This window comes from Gorilla gorilla, chromosome 17, assembly GCF_029281585.2.
Source record: "Gorilla gorilla gorilla isolate KB3781 chromosome 17, NHGRI_mGorGor1-v2.1_pri, whole genome shotgun sequence".
Classification (NCBI taxonomy): domain Eukaryota; kingdom Metazoa; phylum Chordata; class Mammalia; order Primates; family Hominidae; genus Gorilla; species Gorilla gorilla.
In genome coordinates this window covers 51,819,935-51,843,186 of record NC_073241.2, presented here as the reverse complement: position 1 = coordinate 51,843,186, position 23,252 = coordinate 51,819,935, and the positions used below count along the sequence as shown (strand labels likewise).

At 36.8% G+C, this 23,252-nt stretch overlaps 1 pseudogene; it reads right to left on the bottom strand.

Moving 5' to 3' along the window:
• Window positions 1-6,348: 6,348 nt before the first annotated feature.
• On the bottom strand, window positions 6,349-7,182 carry LOC101128229 (small ribosomal subunit protein eS4, X isoform-like; annotated as a pseudogene).
• Window positions 7,183-23,252: the final 16,070 nt, after the last annotated feature.

Here is a 23,252-nt window from a genome sequence, read left to right as displayed (position 1 = left end):
ATGCAGGTTATTCCCCACATTGAGGTGAGGAAAATTAGAGAACCAGGTAGGGTGGCTATAGAGATCAGTTCCTCTTATGCATCCAGTTCCTCTCCCGTTGTGTAGCAGGGATGTAGTTTCAGAAAATGACTCTAGCTCTGGAGGTCATTAGGGATTAGTCTAAGCCAGTTTTGGTGTTCCCATTTTCTTTCCAATGGCTGACTTAGAATTTCAGGCTTACCTTGTCTACCTATGCACTGGGCATTTCCTCTGGCCCAGTGATAAGTACATGACGTAAATTGGTTCATTTGGATTAAAGGGAAGGATTTTTATTGTTAATAGATCTTTGGTCATAAAATTTCTAGAAGCTTTTTATGTTTTAGATAAGATGGATTCCCAGGATTAGCAATAGTGAGTGAAATGTCTTAGAAACTTTAAAGGCTCGTGATACATATTATTACATTTCATTAGAAAACAATGATCCAATGAACCCTTACTCCAGGAATGTATGGAAGTACCAATTAAACCATACACTTTCACGGCATGGGTTATCCTCATAAAAAACAATCTTTGCTAATTTGTTCAGCAACAAATATTATTTCATTTATAATTACCCTTCTTTATTAATAGTATAATTGAATATTTTCTATAAGATTATTTCATCTATTTATTTTATTGCATCGGATTACTTTAAAAATAACTAACCAAAAGAACATGGACTCCAAAACTTAAAACTCAAAAATGTAAAACTCTAAAATTTAAAACATTCTTTTCTGGCAACATTTCAAATAGTACTTCAGAATAAATATTTTCTGAGGAGACAACTTGTTATATTTACCCATTTGCCTAACCCCCCAACACTGACGTTGAATTGCAACTGAGAAACTGATAATTTCTACAGCTTTGATACCCCAGCATAGGGGATAGTTGCTAAGACTGTATAAACCAAATCAATATATAAATCCAGGTTCCAAAGCTGTCCAACTTGATTCATGTCTTTTAGGAATTGAAATTACAGTTTTTTCCTCATGGAAAATTCATTGCCAAATTTACAAGATGATGCATGCAAGACTTCACATTTTTGCTCACTTCTTCACAGGCACAGTCCAGGAGTGTTTGCTTTGCCTTCTAGTTTATCCGCTAAGTGAAAGTGCTAAATGTGATCTGAATTATTACACTTTTAGAACGGAGGAAGGAGGTGCTCTGGCCATCATTCTGTCTTTAATCTTCAAAGTTTTAGTTTGTTTTATTTTTGTGCTTTATGCAAATTTAATAATATAAAAAGAAACAATTACTGATTTGTTAGTTTTAATGTTCGTATTCTTCACAATGAAGGGCTTATCTGCTTAATTTACAGTATTCCGAGATATCTATCTTCCATTATTAAAAGAATTTTTCTGTAAGAGCTATATAAATATACCTGCTATAATATATCTTGGTCCCAACATCAAAGGCAAGCAATAAGAACTAATCCTGTCTCCCCAGCTTCCACTGGTACAAGATAGACTGTTGAATGGAATCAGACAATCGTGACTGTTCTCTTTACTTTTTTCTTCAAATAATGCACAAGTGTACATACTGTGGTAATCTACTTCTGTTTAGACCATTCATGCTTTCTTATTTTATACCATCTTGTCATGCTGCTTGATCATATATCTTGCTAGATTATATGTTCTTTGTGATTGGGGTCTTGCGTTATTCCTTTTTATAACCTCCTTAACAGTGCCAAAAGCAGAGTAGGCTGTTAAAAAACACCTACATCTAAATGTACAGACATAGTTGAAAACATCAACAAATTTTTCAGTAAAATCTGTTTTGTCAAGAACTGTTTGCACTTCAGTCCTGCAGGATCTAATCCTAGATACTGAGGATGCAGAGTCATAAAAAATATTAAGGAAAAGTATTATAATCAAAGAGTTTCAGACATCCAGTTCTCCTCAACTTGGACTTTCTCTAACATCCTAATGTTGTTGACTATTGCCCCAGTCAATGAATTCTCTCCCTCTGTATCTTCTAAAAGTTGTAACAGACAAAGCAAAGTTTTCTGAGAAAAAGCTAGAACTGAGATGCAACTTATCAGGCTTTGAGGTTTACATCACCGTTTGGTGTGTTGCCCAAAAAAATATGGTTTGCTTCAAAGAACTGACACAGCTTCCAGAACAGCAAAGGGACACACGCTGAGAGACTTCTGGTGATTTCTGACAGCTTGACCAGACATGTCCCTTCCTTGCAGAGACTATGTTGTAACATAAGCTTATGGTCTTTGTTTTGCATGAATGCCTTCTAGATTAGAAATTCATGAACATGTAAATCATGCCCCTGCCATCCAAAAGGGAAAGAAATAACAGGTAGTTATAACTACCCATCTACCCTTACTACCTTGGGCTCTCCTCTTTGCATATACTTCATTTCCTTCTTACTTTTACCACAGGATCTTTGGAAAGAATAAGAGAAACCACTTCTCCTCTTTGAGTTACTTAATGCCATGTTTTCTGGTTCTTTCCCGCCCCCTTTTCTCTCAAAAAGAGCTTCAAAATTTGAACCACTATGATATCACACTACTAAATTTCTCACTAAATATACAGTCAGTTAAAAAACAACATGTTCTTGAATCTAGGAAAAAAGCCACCATTTGAAATTGTCCTTCCTTCCTAGATTTATTAATGCCTGAATATATTTAAGTCTGTCCTGGTTATAGACGTGGAGCTACAGGTATTCTGTTCATTATTCAAACCCACCGGTATTTTGTTCAATACATGCATCTTTCTCCCTGTTTTGTAGGTCTCAGTGAAGGAGATAAAAAAGTGGTAAAGTAAAAATAATAGAGAGAGTGAAGCCAAAAAGACTAGAGGTAGTGGTCAGAGAGTGGCCATCCTTAAAACTGTGGTGCTGGAGGAGGTGCTGTTAAGGTGTTTAGAAAGTCTAGGGTGTTACCATGAGGGTGAGTGTCTGAGGACAGAGGGAGAAGATCACTGGATGAGGGGAGGTGGAGGAACAGAATAGCCAAGATGTTGAAAGGATCATCTTTGTGGCTCTTGAAACATCAATAATTATGATGGGTATATTAAAGAAGTGACAGCAAGAGAAAAGGAAAAACATCAGGATATTTGTGACCAGGAGTGGTAGGCAAATGCAACAATGAGAAGGGTGTTAAAGCCTGAAAACAAGACATTCTAGGCTGGGAGTTTCAGGGAAGACAGAAGACAGGTGATCAGAAATGACAACACAGGCCAGGTGCGGTGGCTCACGCCTGTAATCCCAGAACTTTGGGAGGCTGAGGCGGGTGGATCACGAGGTCAGGGGTTCGAGACCAGCCTGACCAACATGGTGAAACCCCGTCTCTACTAAAAATACAAAAATTAGCTGGGCATGGTGACGGGCACCAGTAATCCCAGCTACTCAGGAGGCTGAGGCAGGAGAATTGCTTGAACCCGGGAGGCGGAGGTTGCAGTGAGCCGAGATCGTGCCACTGCACTCCAGCCTGGGTGACAGAGCAAAACTCCATCTCAAAAAAAAAAAAAAAAAAAAAAAAAGAAATGTCAACACAGAGCTAGGAGAACCCCTAGCTCACCATGTGCCTCATGGTAGAAGGATGTGGGGAGAAAGTGTCCCACCAGGAGAGGGCTGCAGGGTCCTCAGGTCCTTTTAGAGCAAAAACTGAAGGGGACTTTCAGAGAAGAAGTTGAGGGTTTGAGGATTTTGCTGGAGACTGTCCAAGAGCTATAGAGGGAACAGTGTAAAGGTTTCAACAGTTGGAGAGGGATGAGACACAGGGTCAGAAAGAAAGTTAAAGTACAGGGGATGAGAGATAGCTTGTGGGTCCTGGGCTTCTTGTGGCGATGGATGTGAACACATAAAGGTGTAATGAAATTGTTTCTGATGGTCTTTCGGCCTATACTGGCGGTGAGGCTCTGAGAGTTGTAGGGAGGGTGGGGATGGAGTGGGAAGCATGGCCACAAACAGGCAAAGCCTTGGGCCTTCTTTTGATTCCTGTCTATGGTGAGCAGGAACAAGGAGAAGAAGGAAAGGGTGGTCTTATCTGGAGCACCAGGGGTTCAAAGGTACCTTTGTTTTTGTTTTTTTTTAAGTAAACTTTATCTTAAAGTGTAGAAATGCATGTAGAAAAGTGCACAAGTCATTGGTATTGTGATTCATAAGGTGGAGAACCTGTGTAACCAACAACCAGGTGAGAAAAGAGAGCATCATCAGTATCCCAGAAGCTCCTACACAGCCCCACACAGCCCCTCCCAGGTAATAGCCTCCCCAAAAGTAAGCATTATCCTGACTCCTAAAACCGTATATTAGTTTTGTCTTGTTTTGCATTCTGTATAGATGGAATTATGCAGTATATATTCTTTTGCTCAACATCATGTCAATGAGATGGATCCATGCTGTACGTAGCCAAAGTTTGCTCACTTTAATAGTGTTTGTAGGGTATTGTAGAAATATACCATAACTTCTTTCTCCCTTCCACTGTTGATGGATGTTTTGTTGTTTTCAGCTTTCAGTTGTTATGATCATTCTGGTACAAGTCTTTTACTGAACATATGTATGTATTTATTGTGGCATAACCCTAAGAGATAATAGGGTATGTATATGTTCAGTTTTGTAGATACTGTCCATTTCCCAAAGTGGCTGTGCAGATTTTTACTACCACCAGGTGTGTAAGAGTTCCAGCTGTTTTTACAGTAATCTTAAATACCTTGTCAGTACCTACGAAGATGGTTATACAATTTTCCTCTTTTGATCTATGAATGCTGCTAATTAAACTGATAAACTTGCTGATGTTGAAACATCTTTACATTCCTGGAATACATCTACTTAGTTTATGTTGTGTTTCTCTGTTAAGTGGCTAGATTTTATTCACTAATGTTTTATTTAGAATATTTCCATTTATACTCATATCTGAGATTTATCTGTAGTTTTTGGTTGTGTGTTATTTTTGTTAGTTTTTGATACTGATTTTACACTAGATTTATAAAAATAATTTGGAAGTGCTCCTTCTAAGTTCTGAAACCATTTAAATAGCATTGAAGTAATCTATTTCTGAAAGCCTTGGAAAAATTTTCCTCTGAAACTGTCTAGACCTGGTGCTTTCTTGGGTGAGATATTGGGGGATTAGGGAATTGGATGAAGGTAAAGTTCTTTTGCAACTTGCTATATTTCCTTTATGGTAATTGGTCTGCTTAGATCTTTCATCTCTTCTGGTGTCAGTTTTTGTAAACTACATTTCTTTATGAAAACATTTCATTTACTTTTGTTTTTCAAATGTGTTTTTTAGTCATGGGCAATGTGGTTTCTTTGGATTCTTTTAGTTTACTTGGTATTTGTGGTTTGTTTCACTTTTATGATATTTAAATTGTTATTTGTCCTTTCTTCCACGTATCTTGAATAGATTAGCTAACAGGTTATTCACTGTATTTATGTTGCAAAGAATTAGCAGTTACATTTAATTATAAGCTTTATTTTTTTCTATGTTTTCTAATTCTTTAACTTAGAATTCTTTTTTTTCTTTTTTAAGTTCTAGGGTATATGTGCAGGATGTGCAAGTTTGTTACATAGATAAACATGTGCCATGGTGGTTTGCTGCACCTATCAACCCATCACTTAGGTATTAAGCCCAGCATGCATTAGCTGTTCTTCTTGATGCTCTCTCTCCCCTAACCCCCTCCCCACACAGACCCCAGTGTGTGTTGTTCCCCTCCCTGTGTTTATGTGTTCATATTGTTCAGCTCCCACTTATAAATGAAAACATGCTTTTCCATTTCTTTTTCTTGGTTATTGTTGCTTTCTAACTTCTTGAATGGAATGCTTAATGTTTGTTAATATAAGTATTTCAGGTTTTTTCCTATAAGCACTATCTTAGATGTAACCCAGTGATTCAGACATGTAGTGTTGTTGTTATTGTCATTTTCCATATTTCTGGTAAATTCAGATTTGATTTTCTTTTTGACCCAAAAGTTGTTTATGAGATAGTTAAAGGATTTCTAGGTAATATAATTTTTGTTTTCATATTATTTTCTAGTTTTATTGCTTTGCAATAACAATTGTTATCGGTATAATTCCTATTTTTTAAAATTTACCATAATTTCCTTTGTGATTTAATATATGGTTAGTTTTTGTGAGGGTTCCATGAAGGCTTGAGAAAAAATGTATTTTCCTGTTTTCAAGGTATGGAGTTTAATGTGTTACAATTTAATTTATTAATTTTGTAATTTAGGTTTTCTACTTTTTTACAAATGTTCTATTCACCTGCTTTCTCATGGACTGAGAGAAAAAAATCAAAATGTCATTCATTAATTTTTTTCATGATGTATGATTTTTAATTAAGTATAAAGACCTTTCTAACATGTTTACCTAGAGACCATTTCACCCACTGCTCTCTTCCGCCACGAGTCTCTTCTCTCTTTCTCTTCAGCAATGGTGAGGCAGATACCTTGTCCTCAGGCAAGACAAATCCATGATTTGTTGCTTTTGCCAATAACAAAAATGTTGGAGAGTCAGGTAGCAAAGCTGTTGCTGTTGGCATCTTTTACATGAACCACATCGAAAAATCCAGGATGTTTTTCTCTGTTGGTGATTGCACCAATCCTTCCCAGGTTAGCCCCTCCAGTCACCATACACAGGTTACCAGTGTTGAACCTGATGAAATCAGTAATCTTGCCAGTCTCCAAGTCAATCTGAACGATGTCATTCACCTTGATGAGGGCCAGGGCAGCAGATGGTGCCAGCATCATGAGCTGCCAGATCAGGGATTTCTTTTGTGCTTACAAAGTTTCTTCTCACTTTGAATAACTTGGCCTCCTCAGGTGTAATAGGTGACCCCTGGTGTCACAGATCAGATGGAAATTCTCTCTGGTCTTGTTAATGCTGACATCTAAGGAACCAGTGGCATAGGTTATATCAGTCAAGACCTTGTCATCGATCTTAATGAACTGCTGCATGTGGATCTTCTTTGCTTCATCTCCTGTCAGTGCATACCTAAGTCCGTTCCTTAGGAAAATGATGACCGGGAGACTCTCAGCCTGTGGAGACTGGTGTATGGGTGCAAGCAAACACACCGGTCAATGTATTCGGCATCCAATGCTTTGGGGCTCCTACCCACTTCAGATGCTTCTTGGCACCAAGAGCTGTGGCTGCACTGGGCAGGGAAAGAGGATCGCCATCTTCCAGTGCACAGAGAAATTGTGGCCAATATATCATTTCAAAGAAAGTGGTCCTCTTTCTCCTGTTTTCTGACACTTTTACTTTATGAATGTTGATTCTAAGTTATTTGGTGCATAGGCATTCATAAATGTGATATATTCATTGTGAACAGTCCCCTCTTTTATCATTTAAAAAAGTGCCCTGCTGTTATTATTTTTCTTCCCCTGAACTCAACATTGATATTAAGATTACAAACAACCCAGCTATTACTATTGAAATAAAAATTAAAGTCCGATTTTCAGTGAATGAACAAAGTATTTATTTCCTGCTCATGCCAAACCCAGTGTGATCTCGGTTGCCTTGTTCCACCTGGTGGCTATGCCACTGGGAGAACATGACAGGGAAAGAGTCAAGTGGAGAGGCACACTAGTTCTTACCTGTCTCAGTGAGGAAATGCCAGTCAATTCTCTGCATAGTCTATTGGCTAGAATTAGTCATAAGTCTGCTTATTCCACAGGGAAGGCTGGAAAAGACAGGGAAGTCAATAAATATTTGGAAAGGACAAACTGTCTCTGCCACATCCCACTTTCTCTTTGTTAACATTGCTTAGAATATCTTTTGTCTATGTTTGATGCTTTTGCCTTTTTGGTATCTGTTTTGATTTTTGCTTTGTGCATCATAAAAAATCATATATTAGTTTTACCCATTTATATTTACTAGTATGACAGATATAATGGCATATTATTTTATGTAATGCTTTCTAATTTTTAGCCTTTTTCTTAGTCTATCATCTATGATTTTCTTGACTCTTATAGATTTTTTTCTGATAAATTGGAATGTTTGTATTTTGTTCTAGTGCATATATCTGCAATCAAAATGTTGCATAATACCCTTAGACTTCTGTTTCTTCAGAGTATCTGAAAATACATATTTCAACTTTACTTGTAATTCTCTACTATGAAAAATGATCTTCCTCTGCCAACTCCTAGTTTACTGTTTTATCTTCCTTAGCACTTACCTTTAAATATTTTATGCCTTTTTATTTCATTAGCTTTAATTTAGTTATTTTAACCTCCCAACTGCAAATGATGAGAAAGTGAGCAGACTTATATTTTTACATTCTCTTCTCTTTCCTCTCCAAATTATTTTAAATTTACATAATTTCTATTTAGTATAGTTGTTAGGATTTTTAACATTTACACTCTTCTCTGTTGCCATACTTCCTAGATTTGTTTTGATCTTGATTGTACAAACAAATAGGGTTAAGTTTCACTGCGTATCTTTTGGCTCTGCGTGTGTGTGTGTGTGTGTGTGTGTGTGTGTGTGTGTGTGTGTGTCTATCTCTTGGTTGGTCAAAGTTCAGGAGTTTAAAAAGGATGCTTGGTCAATCACAGCCAGTGAATGTTACACACATCTTGCTAGACTAGTCTAAAAATCATTGTGTAATTGTTGATTCTAATGGCCTGAAAGGTGTTCAGTTTTTGGTTTTGGTTTTGTTTTGTTTTTGATTTCTTGGGGGCAGGTTTTGCTTGTTGCTCTTTTTCCTTTGAGGATTTTGGGGGAAAAATTTATTTTTGGTTCCAAATAGAAAAACAAAACCTATTTTGATCTTTAGTGCAAATGAGGGCTAGGGACTTAGCCTCCACCACTTCCACATTGCTTCATTCTGTCATTCGCTCACTGCAGCATATGCAAGAATAAAGCAATATAGCTTACTGCATTTTTAATTGAAGGTCAGTCATGCTTTCTGTATTATATTGTATATGAAATTGTTTACAAAAGAAACACCGACTCATACTTCTCTTTATCGATTGCAAGTGGCACGCAGGGACAGAGGGCGAGTGGGGGGCTGGTGGGGGAGGGGATATATATATTTTTTTCTTAAATGTACTTCAGCAGCCAAGCTATCTTCCAAGGAAGGCAGGCAGTGGGTAGAGCAGAGGGACTGAGAGCACACTGAAGAGAGATGCTGGCGGGTTTCCTCACCCCAAAGCAGAAAACTGGCAGATGTCAGCTCAGCCCCGTCCTGGGCACAGACACTACACAAGGAGATGCTGGAAGTTAAGCAATATTTTAATACTGTAGTATGTTTGTTTTCTTTTTCTTTCTTTTTTTTTCCACCAAAAAAGTAAGTAAACTAAAACACAAAAACATATAAATAAAATCCACCCCTCTTGGGGGTGGGGGGCAACCTTAAACCAAACACCTAGCTATCAAATAATCAGAATGTATTATCTCAGACAGGATTTCAGTTCTGGGAGGCAGGGGCCTGTTGGGGCAGGGGGCTGGAGGCTGAAAAACAAAAGTTCCAGAGCCTCCCTCGAAGGTTCTCTACTGCTGTATTCTGTACGTAATGTACCATCCCGTGTGGAATCTGTGAATGTCTTTTTAAGTAGCATGGGCTAGCCAATCTGCCGTTCATGGTGTATTGTAAACTCCAAATTCCATGGGTAATAGGATGCAAGTCTAAGCGTTTCATGTGGACATAAATGTATCCAAATAAAACTTTCCCTAGCGCTGTGGCTGACCTCACCGTTACTTTTATACTTTAGTATGAAACTGATGAGAACTTTGGTAGTGAGTTTTTTTTACTATGTATACATACATGTCTATCTATCTATCATCTATTTATCTATATACATACATACATACATACGTATGTATGTATGTATGTGTGTATCTATCTATCTATCTATCTATCTATCTATCTATCTATCTATCTATCATCTATCTATCTATCTATCTATCTCAAGCATCTTTCAGGTCTGTGTGTGTGGCTTTCTTAAAGCCCTGTTGTACAAAATTACTATGTAGATGGCGGTCTCTCACATTAAAGATGTGGAAAATATAATTTTATATTTGTATTTTCAAATAAGTTTGTGAAAGGTTAAAAAGAAAAAGGATGCTTGAGCTCTTGCATGTTCAAAATTGTTTTTCAGTTGTCTTTATACATGAATGACAATTTGTCTGGGTATAAAGTTCTCGGTCAGCCTTTCTTTCCTTGAGAATCTGAAAATAGAGCTGTTGACTTCTGCTGTCACTGAATGTTACTGTGCAGAACTGTGAGGCCAGCCTATCTTTCCCTCATAGGTGATTTCCTCCAGGAAACTTACTTGATGTTGACTGTTCTGGGTCTGTTTTTCCTAGAACATGGCATGCCTTTTCAAGCTACAAAGTCTTCTTTTAGCTTGAAGTGATTTTTTGAAAATTTGAATTTAAAATAATTTGTTTCACTATTTTAGTTCTCTCCTTTGTAGTCTTTATTGGCTCACCTTCGCTTGTTTCCATATAAATCATTTTCCTTCAATTGTCTTAAACTTTTCTTTTTCATTTCATTTCTTTTTATTCATGTATCTTAATCCTGCCCTGTATGTTTCTTACTGTGTTTGTAGCAGCATCTGGGACAACTGGTGACATGTCTGGAGAAAAATAAAAACAAAACAAAATTATACCCTACTTCCATCCCATCACACATATCCAGCTGGATTACAATATTAAATGAGAAAAAAAAGATTTTTTTTTTTTTTTGAGATGGAGTCTTGTTCTGTCGCCCAGGCTGGAGTGCAGTGGTGGGATTTTGGCTCACTGCAACTTCTGCCTCCCGGATTCAAGTGATTCTCCTGCCTCAGCCTCCCAAGTAGCTGGGACTAAGGGTGCATACTATCACGCCTGGCTAATTTTTGTATTTTCAGTAGAGACAGAGTTTTGCCATGTTGGCCAGGCTGGTCTCGAACTCCTGACCTCAAGTGATCCACCTATCTCAGCCGCCCAGAGTGCTGGGATTACAGGCATGAGCCATCATGCCCAGCTAAGAAATCTTAAAAGAAGCAGAAAACACACAGCTGATTTTTAAATTTGGTATTGGAGTAAGATAGGCTTTCCTAAGCACAAATGAAAAAGAACTGAACACTGAAAAATATTTGACTTTATGACATTTTAAATTTATACATTAAATAAACAGTGGCTAAATTAAAAAACAAATAAACTGAAAATAAATGTTTAAAACTTATATGACTAATGGATATCATATCGTTAACATAAACGAAGTGCTAACCAGAAAGACGTACACCTAAATAGAAAAATTGGCAAAAGACGTAAGCAAGTAATTTACAAAAGAAAAAATATAAAAATCCCAAGAAACATATAAAAATACATATTTCAACTTTACTTGTAATCAAAGAAATATAAATTAAAACATTTTCTCCACCAAATTGGCGGAAGAATTTAATATCCAATATTAATGAGGAAGAGAACGAACAATCAGCTTTTAGTCTGCTGGTGGGAATGTAACCCAGCACCTACCTGAAGGGCAACCTGGCAATGTATATCCAAATCTTGAAAAATTTATATCGTTGGATCTAGTCATTTCACTTCTAGAAATTTATCCAAAAGAACTAATTAGAGATGTGTACAAAGATTTATATATATGGATGTTTTTTGTTGAAATATTTACATTTTCAAATTGGATTAATCTAAGTAACCCAAAATAGAACATTGGCTAAAATAATTTATGGTACATTAATATGATGAAATACTATGCAGAAATTTTTTAAAAAGTATTTTAAGAAACATTTAGCTATGTGAGAAAATGTTGACTAATGTGAAGTAGAAGTACATAATGAAACATTACATAAAATGTAACCTTAATTTTATAAGAAGATATTATTGATAACACTTATATGTACATATATTTACATTATATATGGAAGACTAAAAAAAACCAAAATCTTGTATATATGTATATATTTATCAATCATATATTATACATTTAACAATAAAATTTAAAAGAAATTTAAAATAAAATACACCCAAGTGTTAGACATTATTATAGTTGGGAATTAATTTAATTTTTTTCCTGAAAACCAAAAACTATAAAACGTTGCTGAGGGCATTTAATGAAGACTGGAATAAATGGAAAGATATATGATGTTGATGGGTTGGAAGATTCAATATGGTAAAAATAGCAATTCCCCCCAAATTGATTTTTAGATTCAATAAAATCCCAATCAATTTCCCAGCATGTTTATGTGTGCATGTTTGTGTATGTGGAAGGAGAGAGGACAATTGGTGTAAAATTTATACGGAAGTGCAAACATCCAAGAATATTCAAGACTGTCTTAGAGAAGAAATGAAGTTGAAGATTTTACATAAGTAGATGTCAAGACTTATTATAAAGCTATAATAATTAAGGCAATGTAATGTTGGTGAGAGGAGAGACATATTGGCCAATGGAATAGACTAGAGTCCAGAAACAGATCCACACATATTTAGTCAGCTAGGGCCACTGGTAGGGTATGTAGGACCCTGGGAAAATATGTTCTGTAGGGCTCCTGACTATATAAATAATTTGATTAAAATGTATTACAAAATTTATGGGCCCAAATAAGACTTAAGGATTTTTGATGACGAGTTAGAATAATGGGTTGAGTGGGTCTACTTCCCTGTTTGTTTATTATCCAATCAGTGCCTGTGAAGATTCTTCATAGGTCCAAACACTGTCTCTTCCTGTTCAGGGTCAGAAACCATCCATTTGTGATCATTATTGTGATCTCTTTGCGATCACTATTTTCAACTGTGCTATTCTTGGCTGATTTCAGATTTTCTACCACAAAGAAAAGATAGTGACTCTTTTTTTTTTTTGGACAGAGTCTCTCTGTTGCCCAGGCTGGAGTGCAGTGGTGCAATCTCGGCTCACTGCAAGCTCCGCCTCCCGGGTTCACGCCGTTCTCCTGCCTCAGCCTCCTGAGTAGCTGGGGCTACAGGCGCCCGCAACCACGCCTGGCTAATTTTTTGTATTTTTAGTAGAGATGGGGTTTCACCGTGTTAGCCAGGATGGTCTAGATCTCTTGACCTTGTGATCCGCCCGCCTCGGCCTCCCTGTAATCCCTGGGATTACAGGCATGAGCCACCTCGTCTGGCTGATAGTGACTCTTAATATTCATAATACCAGGGTCTTCAGAAACTTCATTGAGACACAATAGATCTTCTTGCCCCTTCAGTTCTCCACTACCGTTTATTCAATGTTGGTTGCATCATCATTCGTGGTGCTGAGTCATCCATCATGCTGCTCATGACTATGGACTTCCAACGTCTCTCTCAAAGGTTATTTCTATGTTTCATTGAAGATTACCACAAATTCAAGTCTTATGCAGAATATGGAGGAAATTTTGTTGTCTAAACATGTTAAATTTACCATTCAGAATTTTATAGCTTAAATAAGGAACAAAATATCTTCCAATCATGTCTTCTCTTGAACTCGATAAGCTGTAGTAATCAACACTGAAAATGATTACAGTCTAGGAATCACTTTCAATGTTGGTTACAGCCTTGCCTTCCATACCCTGTCAGCAGGGAGGAGGGTTCCATGGGTAGAGCAAAAATAAAATCCTCATTCATGTAAAGAATGTCTGTCTATTATCTGGGATGGCTTAAGACCAACCTGGGAGAACATGACATCACCACATTGATCAGAGGCAAAAAAAAAGAACATGAATCAATTGGAAGTGCCCATTTCCAGTGAGGAGCAGTAGTCCTGGAAGCCCTTGGAGGAGGTAGTTGAGACCACCCCATGGCGACTACCTGACATGTGGCAGGGAAGGGAAGGGGTGAGATGACCACCCTGGTACCACTGCCTGGAGCAGAGTAAAACATGCCTGCCACTGCCTCCTCTGCGCACAGGAGCAACACCACAGTCCGATCATGGATGAGTGAGCCGACACAGGCCCACACAGGTGCAGCTTAAGACCAATTTAAGGTCAGCAGTGGACCAGGTGCTCCTCAGGGCATGTGACTGGATTCTTATATAGCGGTAGAGAGTCGAAGAATACCTCAAAAGGGAGAACGGGAACAAAGCACATGCAGGTCCCCATCCTGGCTCAGGGCACCCAGACAACACTTGTCAGCCACAGGAGCCTAAGGAAAATGGAAGGAAAGCACTTCAAATGGAGGGTGGTGGGGGGGTTCCCTGAGGCATGTGGCCTGGGGCAGGGGTTCTCTTGCCTGTATCTAAACATGGTACTGCAGTCATCAAATTTACAAAAAAAAAAAAAAAATGTGTTGTGTTGCAGGATATCCTAATTACCCTGATATAATCATTACACGCTGTATGCATATATCAAAATATAAAATGTACCCTATAAATATGTATAATTATTATATATCAGTGAAAAAAGTTAAAAATTAAAAAGAATAGAAAAGGAAAAATGTGTTGCAGTAATGCTGTTGGGGAAAAGATTGGTCTTTCCAACAAATGCTGCTAGAGCAAATGTGTGTACATCTATAAATAAATAAAACTGGACTCCCTCTTCACTTCATTCACAGAAAATCGATTCCACGGGGATTACAGACCAAAATAAAAAGGGTAAAGCAAGAAGATATATTTAGGACCTGGGAGTAGGCAAAGCTTCTTAAAAAGTACCAACCAGAAAGAAAAAGATCGATTAAATAGACTTTATTAAAATTTAGATTGTTTTAATCAGAAAATATCATTAAAGGTGCAGAAAAGCAAGTAGATTTATAGACTTCTGCAACAAAACCTTGGTTTTAGAATATACAGAGAATTTTTATACATTAATTTGAAAAAGGTAGATAACCCAACAATCCAATAACAAAAGAGTAAGATTTTTCAATTGTCATTTTCCAAGAGAAGATATTTAGACTAATCAAGTATGTAAAAAGTGGTCAGTATTGTCATCAGGGAAATATTAATAATCAGTGAAATGCAAATTAGAACCACAGTGAGAAACCACTATATATCTACCTGAAAGGCTAACTGAAAACAAATCACTGGTACTATAAAAGCTTGCTGAGGATGTCAAGCAACAGAAACTCTCATGCATTAGTAGTGGAAATGTGCACTGGTACAGCCTCTTTTGAAAGCTATTTGACAGCATCTACTAATGTGTACCCAATGACCCAGCAATTCTACTCCTAGTGGAATACATGCTACAGCAATACACGCCCAGGAATGTTCAGTGCCACGGTATTAACACTAACCCTAAGCTAGAATCAACCCACATGTCCATCAGTGGTGGAATGGAAACATTGTGGAAGATTTATAACTATGGTAGACTACAAACAATGAAAAGAAAATGAACTACTACTACATGCTATCATATGGATAAACTCACAGATATAACGCTGTGTGAAATGGCCAGCCACAAAGGAGTACACAATGTATGATTTCATATATATAAAGTTCAAAAACAGGAAAAAATGTAATCTATGGTGAGAGAAGTCAGAATAATGCTTGCATGTTGGGAGTGTGACTGGCTGGGTGAGGGCACAAAGGAGACTTCCAGAATGCTGGTAATATTATGTATCTGTATCCTAATCTGGATGGTGGTCACATAGGTATAAACATTTTATAAAAATTGGTCAAGCTTCACATCCACATGTATGTTTATTGCAGCACTATTAACAATAGCAAAGACTTGGAACCAACCCAAGTGCCCATCAATGATAGACTGGATAAAGAAAATGTGGCACATATACACCATGGAATATTATGCAGGCATAAAAAAGAATGAGTTCATGTCCTTTGCAGGGACATGGATGAAGCTGGAAACCATCATTCTCAGCAAACTAACACAGGAACAGAAAACCAAACACCGCATGTTCTCACTCATAAGTGGGAGTTGAACAATGAGAACACATGCACAGAGGGAGGGGAACATCACACACTGGGGCATGTCAGGGGGTGAGGGGCTAGAGGAGGGATAGCATTAGGAGAAATACCTAATGTAGATGACAGGTTGATGGGTGCAGCAAACCACTATGGCACTTAGTATACACCTTTTTAACAAACATGCACGTTCTGCACATGTATCCCAGAACTTAAAGTATAAAAAAAAATTGGTCAAGCTTAAGGTCTGTGCACTTTAACGTATATATAAAATGGTATCTATTTGTTATATCTGTGAAATAAGTTACAGAAAAATCAGCTTGGCCTCAGCAGAGCTACCCTTCGGAAATCTGATCAAATATTGTTCATGGGGCCTCTTTCTACATAAACTGCTTGAGTTATTCAAAATAATCTGGGGTCTCAAAAGGAAGAAAAAGGATCAGGGTCCACATGGGTTGCAGCCAGGATTTAGGGGGCCCCTGCTGGCCCCTGACACCAGATGAAGACTTGCAAAATTTAAAGGAAGGCGCTGCAAAGTGTGGGGACCCCCTGAGGGGCGGAGTTTGGGGCAAGGATCTACCACTTAGGTCTAAGAATAGCACTAGCCCTCGGATTTTAATTGTATAACCAACAGCCCAAAGACAGTGGAAAAGTGTCTACTGAGGTTTAAGATGGAAATGATATGACCTAAAAATTGCATATTACTATGTTCTTATTCTCATATGATGACTGTAGAAAAACATTGATATTTAATAATTCAAGAACTGTACCAGCCCTCTGCCCTTCTTAAAGGAATTGCTTAAAAATAGTCTCCATCCAACCTAGAGTTGAATCAGGTTCATGTAAAAAATATATATGTGTGTATATATATATATATATATATATATATATATAATTAAACAAATGAAGTACAAATAATCAGAAAAGTTACAGCTGTAAACTGCTTATGAGTTTTTCATGAATCAGAATATTTCAGAGATGTTTTTGGTATTTTTACTTAAAACAGGTCAATATTTTCTAGAAAAACAACAGGATGGCAATAATGGTGGATTCCTGTCTTTATAATCTCATATAGAAAAACATAAGGACAGGAAGTTTGAATCATAGTATGAGGTTGGATTAGATTTATATTCAACTTTATATTGTTCAGTTAAAGTACTTTTTCAAGTTACCACGAAACACTTAGTAAAATTATTATATACTCAATCACAAAGAGAATCTCAACAAATTCTATAATGTAAAATTGAACTGGTCATATTCTATGACTGTAATATAATGAATTGAAAAATTAACAAAGTTTAAATAGTAATTCTTCTAATGCTTGTAAATATTTTTCAAAATTTCTAAACATATATGTCAATGAAAATGTCAAGTCCACAATAATAGACTTAAGAAAAAGTCTGTTATTAAGAAAAAGAATAACAAGGCCTGGTGCAGTGGCTCATGCCTGTAATCCCAGCACTTTGGGAGGCTGAGGAGGGTGGATCACAAGGTCAGGAGTTCAAGACCAGCCTGGCCAAGATGGTGAAACCCCGTCTCTATTTTGTATTTTTAGAAATACAAAAATTAGCTGGGCATGGTGGCAGATGCCTTTAACCCCAGCTACTTGGGAGGCTGACACAGAGAATTGCTTGAACCTGGGAGTCAGAGGTTGCGATGAGCTGAGATCACGCCGCTGCCCTCCAGCCTGGGTGACAGAGCAAGACTCCATCTCAAACAAAAAAAAAAAAGAAAGAAAGAAAGAAAGAAAAAAAGTAACAATATTATATATCATATCTTCAGGATTAAGCCAATGCTCTACTGGAGAAAAAAACTCATAGCCTTAAGGGTTGTCATTATTAATGAAAATAAATGAACTAATCATTGAAGTCAAGAAGCTAGATATATAATAACAAAATACACTTTGGGAAAGAAATATGTAGTAATGATGCCAAAATCAGGAATTACTAAGTTTAAAAACAAATTTTAAAAACCTCATAGGATAAACGTAGAAGATGGTTCTGTGAAGAAAATAGCACTATGAAAAAACAAACAAAGGAACCTGACAAATTGATTTAACCATCATAAAAAAGGCATTAGAATTAAGAAAAAATATGTAACAGCAGATACGGAGGAGGTCATAAAATTATGAGAATATTATGGAAAATTCTTTGATGTTAAATTGGAAAGATACATTGTTCAAGGAAAGTAAAAGGGGCCAAAATTGACACAATAATAAATAGACCAATAACCTTGGAAAAAAATCAAAATAATTCAAAAGACCTTATGCCAAATAATTTTCCAGGTAAACTTTCTTCAAACTTTCAAGAAACAGATAATTTCTATGCTATTCTACTTCAGAATATTACTGATCCTCAATTCATCTTATGAAACTTACATATCTCAAGAACAAATATTAAAAATTTGAAAGTTTAAGAATTACATTTGATTATAAATAAAAAGCTCAAATAAAATTTTAATGAACAAAATTAAACTCTAGTATTGTTCATCATATCCTTGAAATGCATTTTTAATATTAGAAAGTCTATTTATTCAATGAGTGAAATAAAAATTTTAAAAGATGTTATGACATATAACATGTACATCTTTTTTTTTCTTTTGAGACAGAGTCTTGCTCTGTTGCCCAGGCTGGAGTGCAGTGGCGTGATCTCGGCTCACTGCAAGTTCCGCCTCCCGGGTTTACGCCATTCTCCGGCCTCAGCCTCCTGAGTAACAGGGACTACAGGCGCCCACCACCACGCCTGGCTAATTTTTTGTATTTTTAGTAGAGATGGGGTTTCACCATGTTAGCCAGCATGGTCTCGATCTCCTGACCTCGTGATCCACCTGCCTTGGCCTCCCAAAGTGCTGGGATTACAGGCGTGAGCCACCGCACCCAGCCAACATGTACTTCTAAAAAAGCAAAACTCTTCAGAGACTTGGATTAAACTGATTCTTCCTCACGGTTAGGAATATTTATTCAAAACCTGTGTTTGCAAATGAACTGAATAAGAACCACTGTTTTAAATTTTTTTGTTTTGGCCTGTACAGTATTGGGAAAATGATTTGTTATAGACATTTTATAATTGGGAGATTTCATATAAAATCAGATATTGTCTCTTATATGCAAAAAAAAAAAGATGAGGGTTAGGATGTTAACAGTAAGCTAACATTTCATATGATGTAATAGGCTTAAGCTGAGTATCTGCTGTGCAGCTCACATTAGAAGGAGCACTGTCCAGTTTGTCAGTCTCCACCAAGCTCTATTGTCTTATAGCTGGCCTGCTTCATTTATTCCTATTATCTATGCAACCCCCTGAGACATAGGTATTTATATATGTCTATTCCAATATTAAACTTAGTAACCAACATTATGTGGGCAATAGAAGAGACAGGAACCCTAAGAAAGGAGGTTTTATCACTGGAAAGAAAAAGGCAAAATACAATAATTTTAGCTGGTATGATTATATACCCTCCTTACACACACGCACTGAAACCTCCCACCAGCTATAAGCTTGTTGTAAGTAATAGGATAGTTTAACAAATTGGCTGATTAGAAGATAAAGATCTCTAAAATTAGTAACCATTTTTCTTATATTCCAGCAATCTCTGATTAAACAATACAATGACAGGATGATTGTATATAGCAACAAAAATTTTAAAATACAATGAATATGCAGGAACAATATGAAAAAACTATAAAAGTTTATTGAGAGATATAAAAGAATACTTGGACAAATGGATATATATATGAAGTTCCTAAAAATTATAAAAATGTCAATTCTTTCCATTTAAATTTATGATTTTAATGTAATCCCAATGAAAATTCTAAAGAATTGTTTTCTAGAATAAAATTTTAAATGAAGTGCATCTGGGGTTGTAAACAAGTAAGAATAGAGAAAAATTCTGAAAAAGCTGTTTAAAGTGGGAGAATCTTAAAAGTGTTCAGAACCTTTTCCCTAACAATTCCATTTCTAGCAATGTATTTTAATAAAACAATAAGAAACATAAATAAAGGTTTATTTGTAAGATGCTCTTTACTACAATACTAATAATGTTGAAAAATTAGGTTCATTAAAAACATCCACCACAATGTGGAAATGGTTAAATAAACTATGGTTTGTCCATATGAGAGACTATTAGGCATTTATTAAATGTCATGCTTGTGAAGGATTTTTAAATGACATGTGATAAAGCTCATGATGTAATGCTATATGAAAAAAGAATATATAAAATTCTATGTTCAGCATGATTCCAGTCTAAAAATTCTTAAGGTGGTGGAATTACAGTTGATTTTTATTTTCAATGTTTTATGTATTTCTAAAGTTTATAAAATGAGAATGCATTTTATATTTAGAAAAGAATATAAGTTTTGTCTTTTTGAGAGAAAAATAGTTCTTACCAAGAAATGGCTTTAGTAGTGGGGTGATAATTTTGGACATAGTCACAAAACACATTTCAATGAAGGCTGCCTATATTCGCTTTTCCCTCTCCTTATGACCTTTTCTGTTGGTAGGTAGTTTGTGTAACAGCTATTTAAGGAAGATAAGCATTAACCCACATTAGTTTTCATCAAACAGGGCCTTTCCTTTATTAGGCCAAATGAGAAAGTACTGTTTACATGTAATGCAAATCCCCTTGTCAATATATCTCCATATTCCTGTATGTAAGCTCCAACTTTTGTATTTTTAATAAGATCTTATCTCCCTCATAGTCTAGCAACTGTTGGATCATTTAGAGACCATCCTGTAGTGTTTATGACAGCACAGTTGGTTGCCATGGAAAGAACTGAGCTGTCCCCAATCTCATAACAAATATGGGTTTGAAGCTGTTGATTTGGCTAAATTCAGAACCTCTGTGAACCCTGGGAGGTCTGAGTTTCTAATTTTCTTAAACTGATGGAAGTTTATTTATTGTTGACCATATAAAACTCTGTTTTGTTTCTTGTTTCTTTCATTTTATTGATAAAAAAATTTTTTTAAAGACTGAAAGTTCTGCTTATATACCACACTATTCTATCACAATAAGTTTGGTGTGTTTTAAAACCATATGTATGGCTTGTTACACATACATACATATAAAAATATAGTTGTATTTTTCATAAGATTTTATAAAAATCATGTATATGTACATCTACATACATATACTTCTCCATAAAATAAAAACAGGAAAACATAAAAATACTATTTCCCAGATTTATGTCTACAGTCTACTGGGAATATCAGTAAAATTCTTTATTTTGATAATTTCATGAAAGTGGAAAGGATCATATGTAGTGTGACTCCATAATTTATTGTTCAAACTTGGACATTATTGAGACTGGAAATCGCTAATAATAATTAAGCAGGATTGATGTGTAAACCCAAGCTGTTTTGAACAGAGTGGGATTCTGGGTCACCCTAATCAGAAGATGTCATATATGGGACATGTTACATGCTGGATTGTGTCATCCAAAAATTCATATGTTGAAGTCCTAATGGCCAGGACCTCAGAATGTGAACTGATTTGGAAATAGGGTTGTTGCAGATGTAATCAGTCAAGATGAGGTCATACTGAAGTATGTTGGACCCCTAATCCAATATGACTGGTGTCCTTATTAAAAAGGGAAACTTAGACATGCCCACAGGGAGAAGGCTGTGTGAAGATGAAGGCAGAGATCAGAGTGATGCAGCAGAAGCCAAGAAACACCAAAGACTGCCAGCAAACCACTAGAAGCCAGGAGAGAACAGATCCTCCCTCACTGCTCTCAGAAGAAGGTAACCTGAGGATATCTTGGTTTCAGACTTCTGTCCTCCAGAACCATGAGCCATTACATTTCTGTTTGGAACACACAGTTGTGTGGTACTTTGTTGAGGCAGTCCCAGCAAACTGATTCAGGATGCTCAACAACTTGCCACTGAATATCCCTCTAGCCAACACCAACAAGTGTTCAAGACTTCCTCTTTCAAGATGGCCAAATAACAACTTTTTCATTCTTTATGCAAAAGTTATCAACCAACAGCAACCACAGCAAGAAACATGCATACACTCCATTTCTAATGGTACCCAGAACCTCTGTAGTCCTGAGCCATAGAACAAAGAAGAGAGAGAGACAGGAGCACAAACTGTCTGCAGAGGGCTACACTTAGTAGATGAGGCAATTCACTCCACAGAACCTAGGGAAGGTCTGGGGAATAGGGCACCAGGTTCTGGCAAAAGTTCAGGGATGGATGCTAAAAATGGGAGGTCCCTTAAAAGTTCATATAGAACTATAGACCCCAGAATTGTTTCCATCAATTGATGCAGTCAGCTGAATGCACCCACCCCACCCTCAACAGGAGACAGGAGTTTAGGCCCTGAAGAGATTGAATCAGAAAGCTCTGAATTTGTGGCCAATTGGCACAAAGCAGGTAGAGATGGGCTGAGGGAACGAAAGCTAGGAACGAAGAGCACACCACCCCAGTCCTCTTTCCCACCATCTCAGAACGTGGCCAGGCCTTCACCCACAGCTAAGACCTTGGAATAGCCTTCTTCGGGTACCCTGAACCACCTGCAGGAGGGATGTGAAGGTACAGTTGCATGGGAGTACCTGACCACAATGCAGTGATGCCCAGTCATTCCACAGCGAGGCACTGCTTCCCACAGAGGTCTCAGTCAGGTGTTCAGTGCCTCATTCTTAAATAGAATTGGACAGCTAGCAACAAATGGCATTGAGGGAAGCTTCCACCAGGACAGACAGTGTCCAAAATACACAGGAAAGCAAAGGAGCTTGGAGGAGACAGACATTGCAAGAGGAGAAGAAAACTTCTTAAAAGCAAACTATAATACTCACAGAGACATGGTATCCATGAAACAGATGAGGGAGATATAAAAAGAACAAGAGTTGTAGTCAATTAAAAATATGATAGCAGAAATAAAATATTCCATTAAAAGGTCAGAGACAAAGTGAAGGAACTCTTCCAGAAAGTAGAATAAAAACACAGAGATGAAAAACAAAAGGGAAAAGATGAGAAAATTAAAGAATCAATTCAATACCATACTAATGAGCATTATGGAAAGAAACAAAATAGGTGCAAATTATCTCTATATACATTTTTTTAATAACTGAGCAACCGGAGCCTTCCAAGTGTCAAACCAGTGAATTAAGAGAAGACTCATGCTATGGCACATCATTTTGAAACTTGGAATACAGGGAATAAAATAATATTCTAAACATTTCCAAAGATAGAGTAAAGCATCATCTGCAAAACATCAGGAATAAGGGCAGTGACCTTTCCATTTGCACCACTGAAAGCTGGAAGACAATGAGCAATGACTTCATGTTCTCAATAAAAATAATATTTTAACTTAAATTTGATACCCAGTGAAACTATCAATCAACTTTGAGGGTTGAATAAAGATATTTTCAGATATGGAAAGTCTCAGAAAAAGTTATGTCCCATGCATTTTTTTCTCAGGAAGCTCTCAAAGGATGCGACACCAAGGGAATATAAGGGAGTATGCAAAGAAAAGAGGAGAGAGTATGCCAAGAAAAGAGAAGATGTGG